At 37.6% G+C, this 15795-nt stretch overlaps 1 protein-coding gene across 1 annotated transcript in view; it reads left to right on the top strand.

Moving 5' to 3' along the window:
- The window catches only part of LOC106569815 (netrin-G1), an 82666-nt gene that overhangs the window by 45492 nt on the left and 21379 nt on the right, over positions 1–15795 (top strand). The gene's annotated exons all lie outside the window — the stretch shown is intronic.

The following is a 15795-nucleotide window of genomic DNA, read 5'->3' as shown; positions in this document are numbered from 1 at the left end:
GATAAGGTGCTATAATCATCCCAACACTGAGGGATAATGTGCTATATCCAGCCCAACACTGAGTTATAGCCAGCGGGATAATGTGCTATATCCAGCCCAACACTGAGGGATAAGGTGATATAGCCAGTCCGACACTGGGGGATAAGGTGATATAGCCAGCCCAACACTGAGGGATAAGGTACTATAATCAGCCCAACACTGAGGGATAAGGTACTATAATCAGTCCAACACTGAGGGATAAGGTGTTATATCGAGCACTGAGGGATAAGGTGCTATAATCAGCCCAACACTGAGGGATAAGGTACTATAATCAGCTCAACACTGAAGGATATGGTGTTATATCCAGCACTGAGGGGTAAGGTACAATAATCAGCTCAACACTGAGGGATAAGGTGTTATAATCAGCTCAACACTGAGGGATAAAGTGTTATAATCAGCTCAACACTGAGGGATAAGGTACTATAATCAGCCCAACACTGAGGGATAAGGTGCTATAATCAGCCCAACACTGAGGGATAAGGTGCTATAATCAGCTCAACACTGATTATAGCTGAGGAATAAGGGCTGATTATAGCACCTTATCCATCAGTGTTGGGCTGATTATAGAACCTTATCCCTCAGTGTAAAAAAATAGCCTGCCCAGGGACTGCGGTTGAAAATTAGCCAGCGTGCTAAAACCGGCACTTTTACTGAAACCTTGATTAATGTGCACTGTCCCTGTAAAAATAAAAATAAACTCAACTCAAACTCAACACTGATGAGTAAGGTGCTATAATCAGCCGAGGGATAAAGTATTCTAGCCAGACCAACACTAAGGGATACGATCAGTATAAATGTGTGTGCATGTTATGTGTGTGTGTGTGTGTGTGTGTGTCTGTGTGTGTGTGTGTGTGTGAGTAAATTAAGTGAGTGTGTGTGTGTGTGTGTGTGTGTGTGTGTGTGTGTGTGTGTGTGTGTGTGTGTGTGTGTGTATGCATGTTATGTGTGTTTGAGCAATTTAAGTGAATGTTTGTGTGTGCATGTGTGTGTGTGTGAGTAAATTAAGTGTGTGTGTGCACGTGTGTACCTGTATGTGCATTCAGGGTGTGTGCACGTACTCTCACGTGTGCCTTCATACCCATGTATGTGTCGTCTAAGGGGAAGTGGCTTGATTTCCCCCTACGCTGCGCTCCTCCAGTTAGGAGACACTCTGCAACGTGAGAGCAGCTGTCCTTCTCTCTCAGATTGACAGGGCGTTATTAAAAACAGACAACCCCTTGGACGCATCTGCACTGAATGGATAAAACCCCAGACCCAGTCTCCATATGCTCCATAGCAAAAAAAACAATATGACATACTGGTTTGGAGAAAGAACAGAATGCAATGATATTGCATATGGCACCCTGGTAGTATTACATAATAATAGAATAATATTACTCCCCACAGGTGTGGAAGTTTAATCGTTTTTTTTTGTTTTTTTTGTCTTCGATTTGAGTTATTTGTTATTCTCTCATAAGAGAAGACTGTTTTTCCTGCATCCAAAATGGAACCCTATTCCTACTTTTGACCAGAGCCCTATGAGCCATTGTAGTGCACTGTGTAGGGAATAGGATGCCAGTTGAGATGTAACCTATAGCGAACAACATGGGGCGTTCCGTGCGTTTCCCCCCAATGCAGCAACTAACGCAACGGCTCATATTTCCTGCTAGGATATTAACCGTACGGTCCTTGAAGACAAATTTGCTGAAAGTGCAGAATTTAATTCTAGTTTAATAGCACTCATCTGTCATCAAGTCATCGTCTTCAGTCACAATAGCAATACATCTCCTAGTGACAGACGGGGTATTAGATTTTACATTTTTCATATTCAGGACCTTACTGAACATATGCAGATATATAGTTGTACGTGACCCTTCATGTAAAAATCAGGACCCAACATATGCAGATATATAGCTGTACGTGACCCTCCATGTAAAAACCTAAGATGAAAGGAGGCTCTCTGTTGCTAGGGGACTAGAGCTGTCAGGATAAAAGGGATGAAGTATGGACAAGAATACATCTACACTATCATATACTTTAGATATAGACATACTCTACATGACCAAAAGTATGTGGACACCTGCTTGTCGATCATCTCATTCCAAAATCATGGGCATTAATATGGAGCCCCATTGGCTGCTATAACACCCTCCACTCTTCTGGAAAGGCAATCAAATCAAAAGTTATTTGTCACATGTGACTTTTCCGTGAAATGCTTATTTACAAGCCCTTAACCAACAATGCAGTTTTAAGAAAAATAAGAGTTAAGAAAATATTTACTAAATAAAGGAAAGTAAAAAAAAAAAAAGTGACAATAAAATAACAGTAACGAATCTATCTATATACAGGGGCTACCGGTATCGAGTCAATGTGTGGGGCTACAGATTAGTTGAGGTAATTGAGGTAATATGTACATGTAGGTAGTGGTAAAGTGATTATGCATAGATAATAAATAGTGAGTAGCAGCAAAGTAAAAAAAGGGGGGGGGGGGGTCAATGCAAAAATTCCGGTTGATTAGATGTTCAGGAGTCTTATGGCTTGGGATTAGAAGCTGTTAAGAAGCCTTTTGGATCTAGACCTGGCGCTCTGGTACCGCTTGCAGCGCGACTAGGGTGGCTGGAGTCTTTGGCAAATTTTAGGGCTTTCCTCTAACACTGCCTGGTGTAGAGGTCCTGGATGGCAGGAAGGTCGGCCGAACGCACTACCCTCTGTAGCGCCTTGTGGTTGGAGGCCGAGCAGTTCACATACCAGGCGGTGATTAAACCAGTCAGGATGCTCTCGATGGTGCAGCTGTATAACTTTTTAAGGATCTGAGGACCTAAGCCAAGGGGGAATAGGCATTGTCATGCCAACTTCACAACTGGTGTGTTTGGACCATGAAAGTTTGTTGGTGATGTGGACACCAAGGAACTTGAAACTTTCAACCTGCTCCGCTACAGCCCTGTTGATGAGAATGGGACATGCTTGGCCCTCCTTTTCCTGTAGTCCACAATTATCTCCTTTGTCTTGATCACATTGAGGGAGAGTGATGTCCGGGCACCACACTGCCAGGTCTCTGACCTCATCCCTATAGGCTGTCTCATCGTTGTTGTTGATCAGGCCCACCACCGTTGTGTCATCGGCAAACTTAATGATGGTGTTGGAGTCATGCTTGACCATGCAGTCATGGGTGAACAGGGAGCACAAGAGGGGATTAAGCACACACCCCTGAGGGGCACCCGTGTTGAGGTTCAGCGTGGCAGATGTGTTGTTGCCTCTCCTTACCAACTGGAGGGCGACCCGTCAGGAAGTCCAGGATCCAGTTGCAAAGGGAGGTGTTTAGTCCCAGGGTCCTTAGCTTACTGATGAACTTTGAGGGCACTATGGTGTTGAACACTGAGCTGTAGTCAATGAACAGCATTCTCACATAGGTGTTCATTTCATCGAGGTGTGAAAGGACAGGGTAGAGTGCAATAGAGTTTGCTTCATCTGTGGATCTGTTGGGGCGGTATGCTGATTGGAGTGGGTCTAGGGTTTCTGGGATGAAGGTGTTGATGTGAGCCATGACAAGCATTTCAAAGCACTTCATGGCTAAAGATGTGAGTGCTAAGTCTAGTGGAAAACCTTCTGTCTGTTAAGATCTATCTTAAAATGCAAATCAATTTATAACATTTTTGACATGCGTTTTTCTGGATTTTTTTGTTGTTATTCTGTCTCTCACTGTTCAAAGAAACCTACCATTAAAATTATAGACTGATGATTTCTTTGTCAGTGGGCAAATGTACAAAATCAGCAGGGGATCAAATACTTTTTTCCTTCACTGTATAAGTATATCAAGCCAGTCAGTTTTATCATTTCTGTCAGTTCAATCAGTACATCAAAACTACAGTTTTATCAGTTCTATCAGTTCTATCAAACCCTACAGTTCTATCAGTTCTGTCAGTTCTATCAGTTCTATCAAACCCTACAGTTCTATCAGTTCTGTCAGTTCTATCAGTTCTATCAGTACATCAAAACTACAGTTCTATCAGTTCTGTCAGTTCTATCAAACCCTACAGTTCTATCAGTTCTGTCCATTCTGTCAGTACATCAAACCCTACAGTTCAATCAGTTCTATCAGTTCTATCAGTACATCAAAACTACAGTTCTACCAGTTCTACCAGTTCTATCAGTTCTATCAGTTCTATCAGTTCTATCAGTTCTGTCAGTTCTATCAGTTATGTCAGTTCTATCAGTTCTATCAGTTCTTTCAGTTCTATCAGTTCAATCAGTACATCAAAACTACAGTTCTATCAGTTCTGTCAGTTCTATCAAACCCTACAGTTCTATCAGTTCTGTCCGTTCTGTCAGTACATCAAACCCTACAGTTCAATCAGTTCTACCAGTTCTATCAGTTCTATCAGTTCTATCAGTTCTATCAGTTCTATCAGTTCTATCAGTTCTGTTAGTTCTATCAGTTCTGTCAGTTCTATCAGTTCTATCAGTTCTATCAGTTCTATCAGTTCTATCAGTTCTGTCAGTTCTATCAGTTCTGTCAGTTCTATCAGTTATGTCAGTTCTATCAGTTCTATCAGTTCTGTCAGTTCTATCAGTTATGTCAGTTCTATCAGTTCTTTCAGTTCTATCAGTTCAATCAGTACATCAAAACTACAGTTCTATCAGTTCTGTCAGTTCTATCAAACCCTACAGTTCTATCAGTTCTGTCCGTTCTGTCAGTACATCAAACCCTACAGTTCTATCAGTTCTTTCAGTTCTATCAGTTCAATCAGTACATCAAAACTACAGTTCTATCAGTTCTATCAAACCCTATAGTTCTATCAGTTCCTTCAGTTCGATCAGTTCCATCAGTTCCATCAGTTCTATCAAACCCTACAGTCTTGTAGCCCATTCCAGCCTTGTGTAGGTCTACAATATTGTCCCTGACATCCTTGGAGAGCTCTTTGGTCTTGGCCATGGTGGAGAGTTTGGAATCTGATTGATTGATTGCTTCTGTGGACAGGTGTCTTTTATACAGGTAACAAACTGAGATTAGGAGCACTCCCTTTAAGAGTGTGCTCCTAATCTCAGCTCGTTACCTGTATAAAAGACACCTGGGAGCCAGAAATCTTTCTGATTGAGAGGGGGTCAAATACTTATTTCCCTCATTAAAATGCAAATCAATTTATAACATTTTTGACATGCGTTTTTCTGGATTTTTTTTTTGTTATTCTGTCTCTCACTGTTCAAATAAACCTACCATTAAAATTATAGACTGATCATTTCTTTGTCAGTGGGCAAACGTACTAAATCAGCAGGGGATCAAATACTTTTTTCCCTCACTGTAGATCAAATCGAACTGATAGAAATGATGGAAGTGACAGAACTGATAGAAATGTAGGGTTTGATAGAACTGATAGAACTTTAGGGTTTGATAGAACTGATAGAACTGATAGAACTGACAGAACTGACAGAACTGATTGAACTGTAGTGTTTGATGTACTGATAGAATTGATAGATCTGAAAGAACTGCAGGGTTTGAAAGAAATGACAGAACTGACAGAACTGATAGAACTGATAGAACTGTAGGGTTTAATAGAACTGGTGGAACTGACAGACCTGACATATCTTATAGAACTGATAGAACTGTGGAGTTTTTACTAGAACTGACAGAACTTATAGAACTGTAGGGTTTGACAGAACTGTAGGTTTTGATGTACTGATAGAATTCATAGAACTGACTGAACTGACAGAACTGATAGAACTGATAGAACTGATAGAACTGATGGGTTTGATAGAACTGACAGAACTGGTAGAACTGGTAGAACTGGTAGAACTGGTAGAGCTGACAGAACTGATTGAACTGGTAGAACTGGTAGAGCTGACAGAACTGATAGAACTGGTAGAACTGGTAGAACTGACAGAACTGACAAAACTGATAGAACTGATAGAACTGATTGAACTGTAGGGTTTGAAAGAACTGATAGAACTGGTAGAACTGATGGGTTTGATAGAACTGACAGAACTGGTAGAACTGGTAGAACTGATAGAACTGATAGAACCGTAGGGTTTGATAGAACTGATAGAACTGGTAGAACTGATGGGTTTGATAGAACTGACAGAACTGGTAGAACTGGTAGAACTGATAGAACTGACAGAACTGACAAAACTGATAGAACTGATAGAACTGATAGAACCGTAGGGTTTGATAGAACTGATAGAACTGGTAGAACTGATGGGTTTGATAGAACTGACAGAACTGGTAGAACTGGTAGAACTGATAGAACTGACAGAACTGACAAAACTGATAGAACTGATAGAACTGATAGAACCGTAGGGTTTGATAGAACTGATAGAACTAATAGAACTGATCGAACTAATAGAACTAATAGAATGAACAGAACTGATAAAACTGACAAAACTGATAGAACTTATAGAACTAATAGAACTAACAGAACTAATAGAACTAACAGAACTGATAGAACTAACAGAACTGATTGAACTGATAGAACTAATAGAACTAACAGAACTGATAGAACTTATAGAACTAATAGAACTAACAGAACTGATAGAACTGATAGAACTTATAGAACTGATAGAACTAATAGAACTAACGGAACTAACAGAACTGATAGAACTGACAGAACTGATGGGTTTGATAGAACTGACAGAACTGGTAGAACTGGTAGAACTGATAGAACTGACAGAACTGACAAAACTGATAGAACCGTAGGGTTTGATAGAACTGATAGAACTAATAGAACTGATAGAACTAATAGAACTAATAGAATGAACAGAACTGATAAAACTGACAGAACTGATAGAACTTATAGAACTAATAGAACTAACAGAACTAACAGAACTAACAGAACTGATTGAACTGATAGAACTAATAGAACTAACAGAACTGATTGAACTGATAGAACTAATAGAACTAACAGAACTGATAGAACTGATAGAACTGATAGAACTAATAGAACTGACAGAACTGATTGAACTGATAGAACTAATAGAACTAACAGAACTGATAGAACTTATAGAACTGATAGAACTAATAGAACTAACGGAACTAACAGAACTGATAGAACTGACAGAACTTATAGAACTAATAGAACTAATAGAACTAACAGAACTAACAGAACTAAAAACTGTCTGTTTTTAGCCACCTCGTGCGATTCCGTCTGTAGATTAGTGGGGTTCCGTGTGGTAGGGGGGACCAGTCCAATTGGCAAAATAGTTAGTTATAGTGGCCCAAGAAAATTGTCCGATAGACCTATTCAGATAGCAGCCGATAAGACAGCTAACGATTAGCGGGCCGCAGATGGGCATTCGGGTTACGTCGCGACGGACGGGCCAGTTGGATAACTCCCTCGGGCAGATAACATCAGTAGTCCAGTCGTGAAGGCCCGATGGGGCTCCGCATCGGCAGTAAAACGGGTCCGGATAGGTGATTGTAGCCCAGGAGAGGCTGATGGAACTCTTCAGCTGGCTAGCTCCGGAATAGCCCAGGAGTGGCTGATGAAACTCTTCAGCTGGCTAGCTCCGGAATAATTTATGTTAACTCCGGGACCAACGTTGCCAATAGTCAATCAGGTAGCAGGTAGCTAGCTGCAAGATCCAGGTGTAAATATCCAGAGCCTGCGGTAGAAATCCGTGGATATGGAGAGAGAATAGGTCCGGTAAGCTCTGGTCTGATTCGCGCTGTACAAAAATTGGTGATAGCTTTTCGAGCTAATGGATAGCTGAGGACCGCTAACCGTGGCTAGCTGAACTACAACATTAGCCAGTGAACTGGGTAACCTTTGGCTAGCTTCTGTTGTGGATTTCAGATTTTAGGTAAATAATACTTTTATTTTTTAAATTGGTGAGGCGGGTTGCAGGAGAGTGTTTTGAGGTTGAGTTTTTAGAAACATTTTTTTTAAAGATATGCGAAGAAAATATGTAAATATATATATACACGGGACACGACAAGAGGAAGACAAAGGACGTCTGAACTGCTACGCCATCTTGGGATTAATGTCTGACAGAAATGTAGTGTTTGATAGAACTTATAGAACTAATAGAACTAACAGAACTAACAGAACTGACTGAACTGATAGAACTAACAGAACTGATAGAACTAACAGAACTAACAGAACTAATAGAACTAACAGAACTGATAGAACTAATAGAACTAACAGAACTGATAGAACTGATAGAACTAATAGAACTAACAGAACTAACAGAACTGATAGAACTGATAGAACTAACAGAACTGATAGAACTGATAGAACTGATAGAACTAATAGAACTAACGGAACTAATAGAACTAACAGAACTGATAGAACTAACAGAACTGATAGAACTAATAGAACTAACGGAACTAATAGAACTAACAGAACTGATAGAACTAACAGAACTGATAGAACTAATAGAACTAACAGAACTAATAGAACTAACAGAACTTATAGAACTGATAGAACTGATAGAACTAACAGAACTGATAGAACTGATAGAACTGATAGAACTAACAGAACTGATAGAACTGATAGAACTGATAGAACTGATAGAACTGATAGAACTGATAGAACTAACAGAACTGATAGAACTGATAGAACTGATAGAACTAACAGAACTGATAGAACTGATAGAACTGATAGAACTGATAGAACTAACAGAACTGATAGAACTGATAGAACTGATAGAACTAACAGAACTGATAGAACTGATAGAACTAACAGAACTGATAGAACTGATAGAACTGATAGAACTAATAGAACTGACAGAACTGATAGAACTGATAGAACTGATAGAACTGATAGAACTGATAGAACTGATAGAACTAACAGAACTGATAGAACTGATAGAACTAACAGAACTGATAGAACTGATAGAACTGATAGAACTAACAGAACTGATAGAACTGATAGAACTGATAGAACTAATAGAACTGACAGAACTGATAGAACTGATAGAACTAACAGAACTGATAGAACTGATAGAACTGATAGAACTAATAGAACTGACAGAACTGATAGAACTGATAGAACTAACAGAACTGATAGAACTAATAGAACTGATAGAACTTATAGAACTGATAGAACTGATAGAACTGATAGAACTGATAGAACTGACAGAACTGATAGAACTAACAGAACTGATAGAACTGATAGAACTGATAGAACTGATAGAACTAACAGAACTGATAGAACTGATAGAACTGATAGAACTTATAGAACTGATAGAACTGATAGAACTAACAGAACTGATAGAACTGATAGAACTAACAGAACTGAGAGAACTGGTATAACTGATAGAACAAACAGAACTTACAGAACTGATAAACTGGCAGAACAGACAGAACTGATAGAACGGTAGGGTTTGATAGAACTGATAGAACTGATAGAACTGTAGGGTTTGATAGAACTGATAGAACTGATAGAACTGATAGAACTGATAGAACTGATAGAACTGATAGAACTGACAGAACTGATAGAACTGATAGAACTGATAGAACGGTAGGGTTTGATAGAACTGATAGAACTGATAGAACTGATAGAACTGATAGAACTGATAGAACTGATAGAACTGATAGAACTGATAGAACGGTAGGGTTTGATAGAACTGATAGAACTGATAGAACTGATAGAACTGATAGAACTGATAGAACTGATAGAACTGATAGAACTGTAGGGTTTAATAGAACTGGTGGAACTGACAGACATGACATATCTTATAGAACTGATAGAACTGTGGAGTTTTTACTAGAACTGACAGAACTTATAGAACTGTAGGGTTTGACAGAACTGTAGGTTTTGATGTACTGATAGAATTCATAGAACTGACTGAACTGACAGAACTGATAGAACTGATAGAACTGATAGAACTGATGGGTTTGATAGAACTGACAGAACTGGTAGAACTGGTAGAACTGGTAGAGCTGACAGAACTGATAGAACTGATAGAACTGGTAGAACTGATAGAACTGGTAGAACCGTAGGGTTTGATAGAACTGATTGAACTTATAGAACTAATAGAACTGATAGAACTGGTAGAACATATAGAACTAATAGAACGAATATAACTGATAAAACTGATAAAACTGATTGAACTGATAAAACTAACAGAACTGATAGAACTGATAGAACTGACAGAACTGATAGAACTGACAGAACTGATAGAACTGGTAGAACTGATAGAACTGATAGAACTGATAGAACTGATAGAACTGATAGAACTGATTGAACTGATAGAACTGATAGAACTGATAGAACTGATAGAACTGATAGAACTGACAGAACTGATAGAACTGATAGAACTGATTGAACTGATAGAACTGATAGAACTGACAGAACTGATAGAACTGATAGAACTGATAGAACTGATAGAACTAACAGAACTGATAGAACTGATTGAACTGATAGAACTGATAGAACTGATAGAACTGATTGAACTGATAGAACTGACAGAACTGATAGAACTGATAGAACTGATTGAACTGATAGAACTGATAGAACTGATAGAACTAACAGAACTGATAGAACTGATAGAACTGGTAGAACTGATAGAACTGATAGAACTGATAGAACTGGTAGAACTGATAGAACTAACAGAACTGATAGAACTGATAGAACTGGTAGAACTGATAGAACTGATAGAACTGGTAGAACTGGTAGAACTGTATATATTAATAGGGATATTATTGATATTGATATTAGTAGGGATATTGATATTAGTAGGGATATTGATATTAGTAGGGATATTGATATTAGTGGGGATATTGATATTAGTGGGGATATTGATATTAGTGGGGATATTGATATTAGTAGGGATATTGATATTAGTAGGGATATTGATATTAGTAGGGATATTAGTAGGGATATTGATATTAGTAGGGATATTGATATTAGTAGGGATATTGATATTAGTAGGGATATTGATATTAGTAGGGATATTGATATTAGTAGGGATATTGATATTAGTAGGGATATTGATATTAGTGGGGATATTGATATTAGTGGGGATATTGATATTAGTGGGGATATTGATATTAGTGGGGATATTGATATTAGTGGGGATATTGATATTAGTAGGGATATTGATATTAGTAGGGATATTGATATTAGTGGGGATATTGATATTAGTGGGGATATTGATATTAGTGGGGATATTGATATTAGTGGGGATATTGATATTAGTGGGGATATTGATATTAGTAGGAATATTGATATTAGTGGGGATATTGATATTAGTAGGGATATTGATATTAGTAAGGATATTGATATTAGTAGGGATATTGATATTAGTGGGGATATTGATATTAGTAGGAATATTGATATTAGTGGGGATATTGATGTTAGTAGGGATATTAGTAGGGATATTGATATTTGTGGGGATATTGATATTAGTGGGGATATTGATATTAGTGGGGATATTGATATTTGTGGGGATATTGATATTAGTAGGGATATTGATATTAGTGGGGATATTGATATTTGTGGGGATATTGATATTAGTAGGGATATTGATATTAGTTGGGATATTGATATTAGTAGGGATATTGATGTTAGTAGGGATATTGATATTAGTAGGGATATTGATATTAGTGGGGATATTGATATTAGTAGGGATATTGATATTAGTAGGGATATTGATATTAGTAAGGATATTGATATTTGTAGGGATATTGATATTAGTGGGGATATTGATATTAGTAGGGATATTGATATTAGTAGGGATATTGATATTAGTAGGGATATTGATATTAGTAGGAATATTGATATTAGTGGGGATATTGATATTAGTAGGGATATTGATATTAGTAAGGATATTGATATTAGTAGGGATATTGATATTAGTAGGGATATTGATATTAGTAGGGATATTGATATTAGTAAGGATATTGATATTAGTATGGATATTGATATTAGTGGGGATATTGATATTAGTGGGGATATTGATATTAGTGGGGATATTGATATTAGTAGGGATATTGATATTAGTAGGGATATTGATATTAGTAGGGATATTAGTAGGGATATTGATATTTGTGGGGATATTGATATTAGTGGGGATATTGATATTAGTAGGGATATTGATATTAGTAGGGATATTGATATTTGTGGGGATATTGATATTTGTGGGGATATTGATATTAGTAGGGATATTGATATTTGTGGGGATATTGATATTAGTAGGGATATTGATGTTAGTGGGATATTGATATTAGTAGGGATATTGATATTAGTAGGGATATTGATATTAGTAGGAATATTGATATTAGTGGGGATATTGATATTAGTAGGGATATTGATATTAGTAGGGATATTGATATTAGTAGGGATATTGATATTAGTAGGGATATTGATATTAGTAGGGATATTGATATTAGTAGGAATATTGATATTAGTGGGGATATTGATATTAGTAGGGATATTGATATTAGTGGGGATATTGATATTAGTGGGGATATTGATATTAGTAGGGATATTGATATTAGTAGGGATATTGATATTAGTAGGGATATTGATATTAGTAGGGATATTGATATTAGTAGGGATATTGATATTAGTGGGGATATTGATATTAGTAAGCATAGGGATGTTAGTAGCGATACTCTACACTTTTAAGAAATGTTAAAACATTGTGTGAGAAATTCTAGCTTAGAATGCGTTGCGAAATCAATTTTCTATCCCATTTCATACCTCTTTTTTTTGTGTTGTTGATTGATTTTGTTCTCAGAACCTTGATTTTGTTGACACTTTGCCATTTGAAGGCCATGATTATCATCAGTGCTTAGCCCATCAACAAGGAAGACTTTGTGTTTGGGCCATCGGGAATGAGTGCTTGGTTAGGCCCATGCAGCGTATCATCCCTAATTCACCGTCTGTCTTTTGGCCCACTGCTGTGAATCAGTGGACACTGTGGAGTGTCTAAAGCTGAAAGTATTCCCTGAAAAGAGATGGACAATCTTTTGGTAAAAGTCAAGGGTTTGCGATTGATTAATGCCAAACACGAAAAGAAGCTGTTATAAGAATTGCTCAAATACCTGTTTCAATCTCTTCCCGCTGGGCAAATTCCCACATCATTTCAATGTGGAAATGTAGGTAATATTTGTTTGAAACGTTGATCAATGATATTTGAACCTTTATTCACTGACTCGAAAAGACAGCTAGAAGTTAGTTGAAATCCCAATGTGTTATCACGATGCTTTCAACCATCTAAAAACACAACCAAATTCCAATGGAAAAACAATGTCAGGTATTTTGTTTATATTTTAAAAACAGATTCATGTTTTATCACTGTGCTTCATCAAATAGCAGAACCTAATGACCTGGATTGTAGTTGAGATTACATTAAAGTACATGATGCAAGTGATCAATGCTGTTCGAGATTCTGTGCAGATTATTATAGTAATTGTGAAGATCTTCACAGACCTGCAACTTTTGGATGCTATGTTGAACATGCACGCTTTCTATGATTCTATAAGACATTCATAGTTAGGTTACGGTAGGCTAACCTCAACATGTTACTCATTTTAAGGTTGAAGAAATAGTGTTATGCCTACAATAATATAAAAATTATATCTGCCACTTAGCAGACGCTTTTATATCCAAAGCGACTTACAGTCGTGCATGCATACATTTTACATATGGGTGGTCCCCACTATGCTGGCATGACAAGCACCATGCTCTACCAACTGAGCTACACATAACTAGTTTCTAAGATAGCCGTAACTTTATGCTATTTACTGTATAGTAATATTGAATTGTGTTTGGTTAACAACGCAACCAAATATTGTATCAACATTTAAAAGATATCTAATGCTTCAATAGTTTCATCTGAGTCACTGGCTTAGCTTAGGACAACAACCTCTCCTTCAACGTCAGCAAGACAAAGGAACTGATGGCGGATGACAGGAAACGGAGGGCCCGGCACGCCACCCATCCACATCAATGGGGCTGTAGTGGACCGGGTCGAGAGCTTCAAGTTCGTCTGTGTCCACATCACTAAGGAGTTAACATGGTCCACACACACCAAGACAGTCGTGAAGAGGGCAGGACAGAACCTGTTCCCCCTCAGGAGGATGAACAGATTTGGCATGGGGCCCTCAGATCCTCAAAAAGTTCTACAGCTACACCATCGAGAGCATCTTGACTGGCTGCATAACCAGTTGGTATGACATCTGCACCGCCCTCGATCGCATGGCGTTAGTCCCTAACATTCAGGACCTCTATAATAGGTGGTGTCAGAGGAAGGCCCCCAAAAATGGTCAAATACTCCAGTGACCCAAGTCATAGACTGTTCTCTCTGCTACCGCATGGCAAGCGGTGCCGGAGCGCCAAGTCTAGGACCAAAAGGCACATGAACAGTTTCTACCCCCATGCCATAAGACTGCTGAACGGTTCATCAAATGACTACCCGGACAACTGCATTGACCCTTTTTATTACACTGACTCTATGTACTATCTCTGGACTCTAACCAGACACTCACACATATTGTACGTACACTGACACTCCAACACACACATACACACAGACACACACACACACACACACTACATAGGCTCACACACACTCATATTGCCGCCACACACAAACACATAAACATACAGACTTTCACACTTTCCACATACACTGCTGCGACTGTGTTAATTATCTATTCTGATTGCCTAGTCACTTTTACCCCTACCTACTTGTATGTTTTACCCCTTCCACATCAACTTGGTACAGGTACGCCTCCTGTATATAGCCTCGTTATTGTTATTTATTTTGTTACTATTTTCTATTTTCATTTGCCAATTTTCATACATTTTAACTCTGCATTGTTGGTTATGGGCTTGTCAGTAAGCATTTCATGGTAAAGTCTACACCTGTTGTATACGGCGCATGTGACAAATACAATTTATTTGAATGATTTGATCTGATTCAACCCTATTCTTTAACTTTCATGTCTGGTTTATTTGGAGCCCTGAATCCAACATATCATTTGTTAACTTGTCGGCAAGTTAATAGGCTATTTTCTGTATTGCAAAAGTGTTTAGTTGTCAACACAACCAAATATTAACATAAAAAGGAGATTAATCTTTTGTGCCACTGGCTTAGTCTGGATTTAATTCCAATTTGTCTACAAATTAATAATTGATATGTCGGATTCACGTCTCCATCTCAACCAAAAATCAAAGTTAAAGATTAGGACTTAATCAAATCAAACTTTAAAATGCCTTCAAAGTTTTATTTCATTTGATTAAGTCCTAATCTTTAACTTAGATTTTTTGTTGAGATGGAGACGTGAATCCGACATATCAATTATTAATTTGAAGACAAAGTGTAATTAAATCCAGACTAAGTCAGTGGCACAGATAAAACTATCCAATCAGAAGGTACATCTCCTTCAAATGTTGATATTTAGTTGCGTTAAAAACCAAACAAAATTCAATATCCAGTTTATCTCCAAATTTATAATTGATGTGCTGGATTCCCCTCTCAAGCTCAACCAAAAATCTAATTTAAAAATTAAATTGAATCTAATAAAACATTAAATGCACTTTCAATAAAGTTTTTGATTTATTCCTATTCTTTCACTTAGATTTTTGGTTGAGATGTTGACGTGAATCCAAAGTATTAATGATTAACTTTATAATCAACTAAAAGCTTAAAATCTTAGGCCTATATGTATTGTCTCATTTTAGTTGAACCCTGGGTTGAATTGAAACAATAGCTGTTGATGACTTTGTAAATGCTGTATAGACCTAAATATTATAATTGATGCTATGTAACTTATAGAGAGTATGGTTACATTTCATTTGCTATTTTAAACCTACATTTTGGAATGACTTCTAT

Source organism: Salmo salar, chromosome ssa14 (assembly GCF_905237065.1).
Source record: "Salmo salar chromosome ssa14, Ssal_v3.1, whole genome shotgun sequence".
NCBI classification, from domain to species: Eukaryota; Metazoa; Chordata; class Actinopteri; order Salmoniformes; family Salmonidae; genus Salmo; species Salmo salar.
The sequence above is the reverse complement of the archived record's forward strand: the minus strand, read 5'-3'. Positions and strand labels throughout refer to the sequence as shown.